Raw genomic sequence first — 8,157 nt, 5'->3', positions numbered from 1 at the left:
CCAGCCATCCTATTTTTTTATTAATTAAAAAAGTTCAAAAAGTCAACTATGCCTGAAAAAGCAGCCCTTAGTAAAACTGCTTCCTTGTCTTCCTTTTTTATTTTTATTTTTTTAACATTCTTTGGAGGGTCTGCTGTCTAGATTCCCCCCTCCCCATGTTCCACTTGACTTTGTTCTTTGTTTTCAAAAAAATTTTTTTTTTAAGATTTTATTTATTTATTTGACAGAGAGAGACAGCGAGAGAGGGAACACAAGCAGGGGGAGTGGGAGAGGGAGAAGCAGGCTCCCCACGGAGCAGGGAGCCCGATGTGGGGCTCGATCCCAGGACCCCGGGATCATGACCTGAGCCGAAGGCAGACGCTTAACGACTGAGCCACCCAGGTGCCCCTAAAATTTTTTTAAATTAATTTTTAAAAAGTAATCTCTACACCCAAAGTGGGACTTGAACTCACAACCCCAAGATCAAGAGTCACACACTCTTCCAACTGAGAGAGCCAGGCATCCTCTTGACTTTTTTTATTTAAAAAAAAAAGTAACAGCTCTATTGGAATATAATTCACATACCATAAAATTTACACTTTGAAAGTGTACAATTCAGCAGCTTTTAGTACCTTTCCAGAATTGTGTGACCATCACCACTGTCTAATTCTGGAATTCTATACCCACTAGTAGCCACTTCCCATCCCCTTCCTCCCAGCCCCTGGCAATCTCGAATCCACTTTCTGTCTCTATGGGTTTGCCAATTCTGGAAATTCTATTTTAAATGGAATTATAGAATACGGGGTCTTTTATGTCTGGCTTTTTGCACTAGCATGTTTTCAAGGTCGGTTCATCCATGTGGTAGCATTCCTTTGCAGGGCCAAATAATATTCTATCGTTTGGCTGTACCATGTTTTGTTGGTTTATCAGTCGTCACGGTTATCCAGCGGCTAGTATGATGAGTACTGCTGTGAACATTTGTGTCCACGTCTTTGTATATTTTCACTTCTCTTGAGTATATTCCTAGAAGTGAATTTGCTGGGTTATATTCTAACTCTATGTTTAACTTTTTGAAGAAGCTGAGACTGTTTTCCAAAGCAGTTGCATCATTTTACCTTCCCACCAGCAATATATGGGGCTTTTGGTTCTTTTCTTAACTCTCTCCAATGACCCAAATTTCTTGTTTAGCTATAGACTTTATAACGGAACACACCACTTCAAGAATGAGTCAGATTAAAAGGAGAGAATCACCTCGTGGTATCTACATGCTGCTAGTTTACTGATGCTTCCGAAGATCCTTTGCTTCCAGATCTAAAGCAAAACAGTGATGCTGATCTGCAGTCATCCCCTGGTCTGTGATGTCACCTGAATATTTTTTTCTGTTTTACTAATACATATTTCTTTAATCCACTAATTAAAAAGTTTTCTTTTTTATTCAAATGTCCCATGTCCCATGTGTCCCTATTCAATTTTTTCCTGTTTTCTTGGGTCTCTTTAAACCCATTCCAGTATTTATGAACCACCTGCTTCGAGCCTGGCCTTTCTGTCACAGGGGCCAGTTCTTGCTCTTGAGTACCTTTCAACCTTGTTGGAGGCCTAAGAAATGAAAGAAGGCATGTGTCTGAATCCTTGTGACCGATATGGACTTATGGTTCCCATACTATCAAAATCATCTGGGACCTTACAAAAATATATATGACCCCCCCACACTAATTGTTCTTATAAAAGTTGTACATGATCATGGTAAAAATGTATAAACATCATGCAAAAATATAAGGTAAATATCCATAGTCAAAATTCTGCCTCCTCAGGTCACTCTAATTCCAGTTTCTCTAGGGGAGCTTGTTGAAAATGTAGAGTGCTACAGCCTTCCATCCCTAGAGGTTGATTCTGTGGAGCTGGGTTGGTGAACAAATGCTGTGGGAGACAGAACACGGGAGCGATGGACATGGGCCAAGACAATCAAGGAATTCTCCCGGGACACAACGATTCAGGTGTGATGGTACATGTTTAAATGTTTGGTATAAGGCTTTATGCAATGGAAGTCATTATTATGAAATAAATTATATCTTGACCTAATAGGATGGAGATGTTTGGGGTATATGCAAAGGAGGGGAGGAGGGAAAACAACAGAGTAAGGAAAAGGGGTGTGGGTGTGGAACTTGAAGCCAGGAGAGCAGCCTGGCTGGGGAAGACGGTTGGGGCATAGCCAGAACTTGTGTAGAAGGGATAAAGGTGAACACCAGAGTGTCCTTAAAAGCAAAATGAAGTGTGGGAGTCAGTGCAGGTTGGCGAGAAAGAAAATGACACGAAGAGTGGCTGTCAGTTCCAGTTTGTGCACGCTTCCTCGGGGCAACATGGGGATCTGCTTCTATAATGGGAACGGACTGAAATAGCCACCTGCCCTCTGAGGCTTGGAGCCCAGGACTGCCAGTAAGTGCAAGGGGGCCTCCCGAAGCCTGCTCTTCTTTCTTTCCTCCCTTCATTCCTCGCTCCATTTCTGTTTTTCCTTCTCAGATTACTGCTCCTTATTCAACCTGCCCTCACTGGGTCTCCCGTGCTCCACCCCTCCCTTGTCCAGAGCCAGAGTACCATAACAAGTGATAAAAGCTTTGGGCTATTCAGAGTAAATCGATCCCTCCGGTGAGAAGTGCTAACTCTCTGTTTTAATTACTCACAGCTCCTTGGGGTGAACAGCATATTCTCGAAAGGTCACATAAGCCCTCTCTTTCCCGGCTTTCTGGCTTCAGGAGTTACAGTGCAGCATTGTGCCTACCTTACAAGATATTTATAACAAGTGCAGCTGCCCTCTATCGTGTATATCTGCATCTCAGGAGGAAGAAATTACTTCCCCAAGGTCACTCTGGAGTAGAGCTGCCTTTTGATTCAGAAAAAATGTGGCTAAATCATGCTCCGCCTAAGATCTATGCCCGGTCTATGCCCCCAAGGGACCCCAAGTTCTAGATCAACATTGCTCCCTCCAAGAGACCTTTTTTAAGTATCTTAAGCACGGAGCAAAGTAACTCTGACATGGGGTGTGAAGCAGATTAACTTGACTCCTGCTGTTGAAGTAATGAACATTCCAAGCCAGATCATTCTTTTACTATTTTTAAGGGTTAAAGCTGAAACAAAATAAGCAACAGTTTTAGGAGGCAGAAGTTGGAACAGATGCTTAGGTATGTAGGAAAAATATGCATTCAAGTTCCTTTTTTATTGGCTTCATTGCATAGTGTTTTATTGAAACCCTGAAGCTTTCCTATTGTAAATATATTGATAAATTTGGGGAGATGAGGGCGCCTGGGTGGCTCAGTTGGTTAAGCGACTGCCTTCGGCTCAGGTCATGATCCTGGAGTCCCTGGATCGAGTCCCGCATCGGGCTCCCTGCTCGGCAGGGAGTCTGCTTCTCCCTCTGACCCTCCCCCCTCTCATGTGCTTGCTCTCTCTCATTCTCTCTCTCTCAAATAAATAAATAAAAAATCTTTAAAAAAAAAAAAAATTGGGGGAGATGAGAAATTTTATTTGCCCACCGTAAATCATTTTTGAAAAACCCTGTAGTGAAGAAGATGTCAACTTCCCAAACTGACATGTAAAACATATTGAAACACAATTATTTTCAAAAAAAATATTTTAACCCCAGAGCCCTGAATAATTCTGAGATCTGATTTATGAGATTTGAGGGGTGGGTCTTCTGAGACAAATTATGCACAGGACAGAGTCTCAATTGTTGATTAGTCACAAAGTTGTAGAGTAGAGCCATGATCTCCGAAGTCCCCAAATCACTAAATGTGTATATGCAATCAAGGTAACCCATGCCGGAAGTTATTTGCTCCTTGTGAGGCATCAAAGAAAGACTCCCTAATCTTGGTATCTCTTATTTCTTAAAAGAATCAATGAATGATTTCCAGAGAGATATCTACCTCTTCAAAAGCAAGGCCTCCCCATCCTACAGCGTGGGTTGACCCGATGAGCCAGGGTCCAACATTTCAGCCAGTCTAGGGTCCTTTCCAAGGTCATTTTTGAGAATAGCATTCCCTGGCTGGATTGAGTATAGAATGGAAATTTTGTTTCCAGTTTCCTGCCATAAACTACACTCATGTCTTGTCACAAACACCACGGGATACTATTGTATCCCTCCATCCTGGAGCTTTTCCCACTATCCTGATTGATGTTGCTGTGCTTTAGGGTGGGAGAGGTTCCTTTTAAGCTATCTTTCAAAGGTGAGTTCCACCCTCACTTTTTCTCTAAGCCCTATTGCCCAGCCTAAGAGCTCCAGATTTATGCCAGCTTTCAAGAAAGTGGCTCTCCCTGGATTCTTTGGAGCCTGAAAAGCTAGAAAGAAACATTGCTGCTGTCTATTTCAACCCCCTCACTTTGCTTATAAAGAAATAGAGAGGCAAAGAGGTCAAAGGGCATGCTCTGTCATCTCTACCTACTGGTTAGAGCTCTATCACTTCCCCTAAGTGGTATGAAGAGGAATTCAACCAGAATGGGCGGGTGATAAATCCTCAAAGTGAAATGATGTCCATGTTCTAACTGTCATGATGGTTATTCTTAAATAATCTCTCTCTCTCATTCTCTTTTGGAGGGGGACACAAACATTTTATTTCTTAAAAAAACAAACAAACAAAAACCCTATGGATACTATATTTTCCTTTGAGGTATTCTCAAACTTCAGATGCAGACTTCTGGACACCCAGAAGTATTTCTAGGTAATTATAAAGGATTCCTTAACAAAGATTCTATTTCTCAAAACACAGAATAATCAATCCAGGGTACAGCTGCAAAGTGTCTTTATTTCCAAATAGACTTTTGAGCTGTGTTTCTTAGCTGAAGAGGCAGACGAGGGAGATTACAGCATAATGTTCATAAAGGCTTTGGCTATGGCCCTATCTCTGGTTTATCAAAGAGATATCTGATCCTCTTGGGGCCCAGACAGAGCTTCAGAAGATATACAATGAAGTATTTCAAGCTTGAAAGTATTCTTTATCATTTTTTTTTTTGTCATGCATTTTTTCCTAGTCACTTCACTTTTTCTTTCCCTCTATTTTCTGATAAGTGGAGTGTTAGAAGAAGCTTAATGTAACATTGAATGCAGCGCTTCTCTGGTATATAAATATTAATAGTCCTTAACAATCACGACAAATGGCTGCCTGGCTTCTGCCTGACCACATCCAACTTCTTCAGAAGTCCACTGCACTTGGAGCTTGTTCTGCTTCTTGTGTCTTGTTCTGTTTTTTTTTACTAAAACTATTTCCCTATCTACCATAAATGTGTCTTTTGGTCAATTTTCACCAACTAGACATTGTTTTTTTTCCCCTGAAGGGACCAAATGTAGTTACTGTTGAAAACGATGGATGGATCTCTCCTCTTTCTGCTTGTCCTTCTGGAAGAGGCACTGACAGCTCTTTGTTCTTTCTCAAAGATGTGTGTTGAGAGATAGGATCTGTCAGCCCCTAGGAAAATGGTTGGATGGGTTTGCTTGCACACTATTACGAAAGAGTGGGATTTCTTATGGACGAGCTTCCTCTCCTGCAATGCAACCCACAGTGTGCAGGCATTATCTGGTGTTTTTTGTGTTGCCCTGTGGGAGCTGGTGCAAGAAAATGTGGGTGTTGTAGGTGCTGTGATTGCTGTGATGTTCTCTGTCTCCAAGTCTCATGTCATCCGCCAGCATCCGTGAAACCGTATTGGGCTAAATTGTCAGCTTGCAAGTACGGTAAAACCTCAGCTCCTTCGTAGCTCTTGACATATCAGTATTCCCCCGGGATAAAAACAATTTCAGTGCCTTTAACCATCTCATAGGGTCATGTGTTTTGAATCATCTCCTGCTCTTATCAAACATTCTGGATGCTCTTCAGTTTAACTCTGTCTCTGCTGAGTAGAAAGGAAAATAACAATCCATCTGCAGTCTGACTAAAATGAGTGAAAACAAATTGTCCTTTATTTTGTTCTGAAAGCCACATGTTGTGAGACAGCCCAAGCCGAAATGATCTTTTTGGCAGCCATGTTGCTGTTGACTTATATTGAATTCACAGTCAGCCTAAACTCTGGGGCCTTCTTATCTATGCCAAGGTGAAAATTTATGGATGCCAGGGTTATGTCAAATATAAGTTCCCATCCTATTCTTGTACAGGTTTTAAATTTTGCACCTGAGTCTAGGAATTTAAAATTTCCCTGTTGTGATTTCACTGTATTCCATTTGGACTACCATTCTAGGCTTTTTATAACTTGATTCCCTCATTATCCTATTCAGTGGGCTCACCATCTTTGTGTCATCCATAAATTGGCTGAGCAAGCCATCTATGTATTTATCCACGTTAATGATCAAACTTTGAGCATATCAGAGCTGAGGAGAGAGCCCTGGGCCACGCCACAGAGATCCACAGAGTGCATTTAAGGCATCAGTTGGCAGTGGTAATTGTTAAGCAACTGTTCCCCACAGAAGCTCCATGGAGATGCTCCATGGAGATGCTCAGCAAGGGGTGAGCATGAAGCACGAGGACTCATTTAAGTCTGCAGCAGAGCTTAGGAAGACAGGGAAACCACCAAAGTGATATTTGTGTAACTTTCAGAGCTCAGCTGAAACGTTAGGGATCCAAATTGGCAAGTGGGAATCACACAAATGTCAATAAGGGACTCGATCCACATTCCCTCGAGCTTAAATCTCAGAGGCAGTGAAAAGACTTTTGGCGATGCCCAACTCTGCCCGGCACTGTCGCTCTGGTTATACATGAAAATCATCACGTAATATCTGCCTAAGGAACACTTCTCCCGGGGGCAGAGATCATCAATCATATGCGGCTCCAGCTGAGAAGGCACAGACTATGAAAAGCGCACCCGCCTGGTTCTCTGGCAGCCTGGGTTCATGACTTGTTCCACGATGAGCGAGCTGGGAAGCTTTCTGAAGTCACTTAATTCCTCTGGGCCTCACTTTCTTTACTTGTAAATTGAGATGTTTGGACTGCTAAACCTCCAAATACCCTTTTACTTCTTAAAAAAAACACCTATAGCTAGAAATTTAGGCATCATTTACAGAATGCCAATATGAAAGGCACTTGAAGGACTCAGATCTTATGCCCCAGGTCGCGTGGCCGGTGGGGAGCAAAGGGAACATGTGAACCCGGTTTGCCTTGAATGCTTCCCTCTCTACAAAATAGCACTAGGAGTCAGACCAAGAGTGAAAACTCTAAAACTAAGGGAAACTCCAGAAATAGAAGTCAGGTTTTCTAGAAATACTCGTTGAACCAACATTCTGCTGAAGGTTTAGTTGTTATTATTGTTATTTTTAAGAAACCACCTGGAAATAAGGTTTTATGGGCTAGAAAGTGGCCTTTGCCATGGCTGGGAGGATGTCTTAATATAGTGAGTTTTGTTTTGTTTCGGATACTCAGCCTGTTCACATTCAACCTCCAACCCTCACTAGTTTTGTGACCTTGGGAGAACCGGTTACCTTTCTTAGGGCTCATTTTTCTCATCTGTACAATAGGTATGAGATTCCTAGCATCTCCACTGCCACCCAGTTTTTGTTTTTTTTCTTCACAAGGACTAAATGAGAAGTCAAGAACAGTCCTTGACTAGCAAGCTTTTAACAAATGTTGGCTTGGGGCGCCTGGGTGGCTCAGTTGTTAAGCGTCTGCCTTCGGCTCGGGTCGTGATCTCAGGGTCCTGGGATCGAGCCCCACATCAGGCTCCCTGCTCGGCGGGAAGCCTGCTTCTCCCTCTCCCACTCCCCCTGCTTGTGTTCCCTCTCTCGCTGTCTCTCTCTGTCAAATAAATAAATAAAATCTTAAAAAAAAACAAAAAACAAATGTTGGCTTAATGACTATGACAGTGCGGGAGGGGTCTTTTACCTGCATATCTCCCTGAGATGCTAATTTAGATATGTGCCTCAAACACAAAACTCCACCATTAAAAACTAGGCCATTGAGGGCAAATTTGATAAAATTGTGCTTTTGTGATTATTTCATTTGTTTTTCCAAGTTCAGGATATAATGAGGAAAACGTCCATTTTTAAGTGAAGATTACTTTGAACACTGCACCTAATATAATAAAAGCTTTAACTTTGGAATCAGCATAGACCTCTAGGCATTGAGACACAAGCTTTCTCTTTTTTCATTCCCCAGAGGTACTCTTTCATCATAAATTTTTTTTTTTCTTTACAAGAGCCAACTTGCAAAA

The sequence above is a fragment of the Phoca vitulina genome, unplaced genomic scaffold (genome assembly GCF_004348235.1).
Source record: "Phoca vitulina isolate PV1807 unplaced genomic scaffold, GSC_HSeal_1.0 scaffold32, whole genome shotgun sequence".
Taxonomy (NCBI): domain Eukaryota; kingdom Metazoa; phylum Chordata; class Mammalia; order Carnivora; family Phocidae; genus Phoca; species Phoca vitulina.
Note: the sequence above shows the minus strand (reverse complement) of the source record.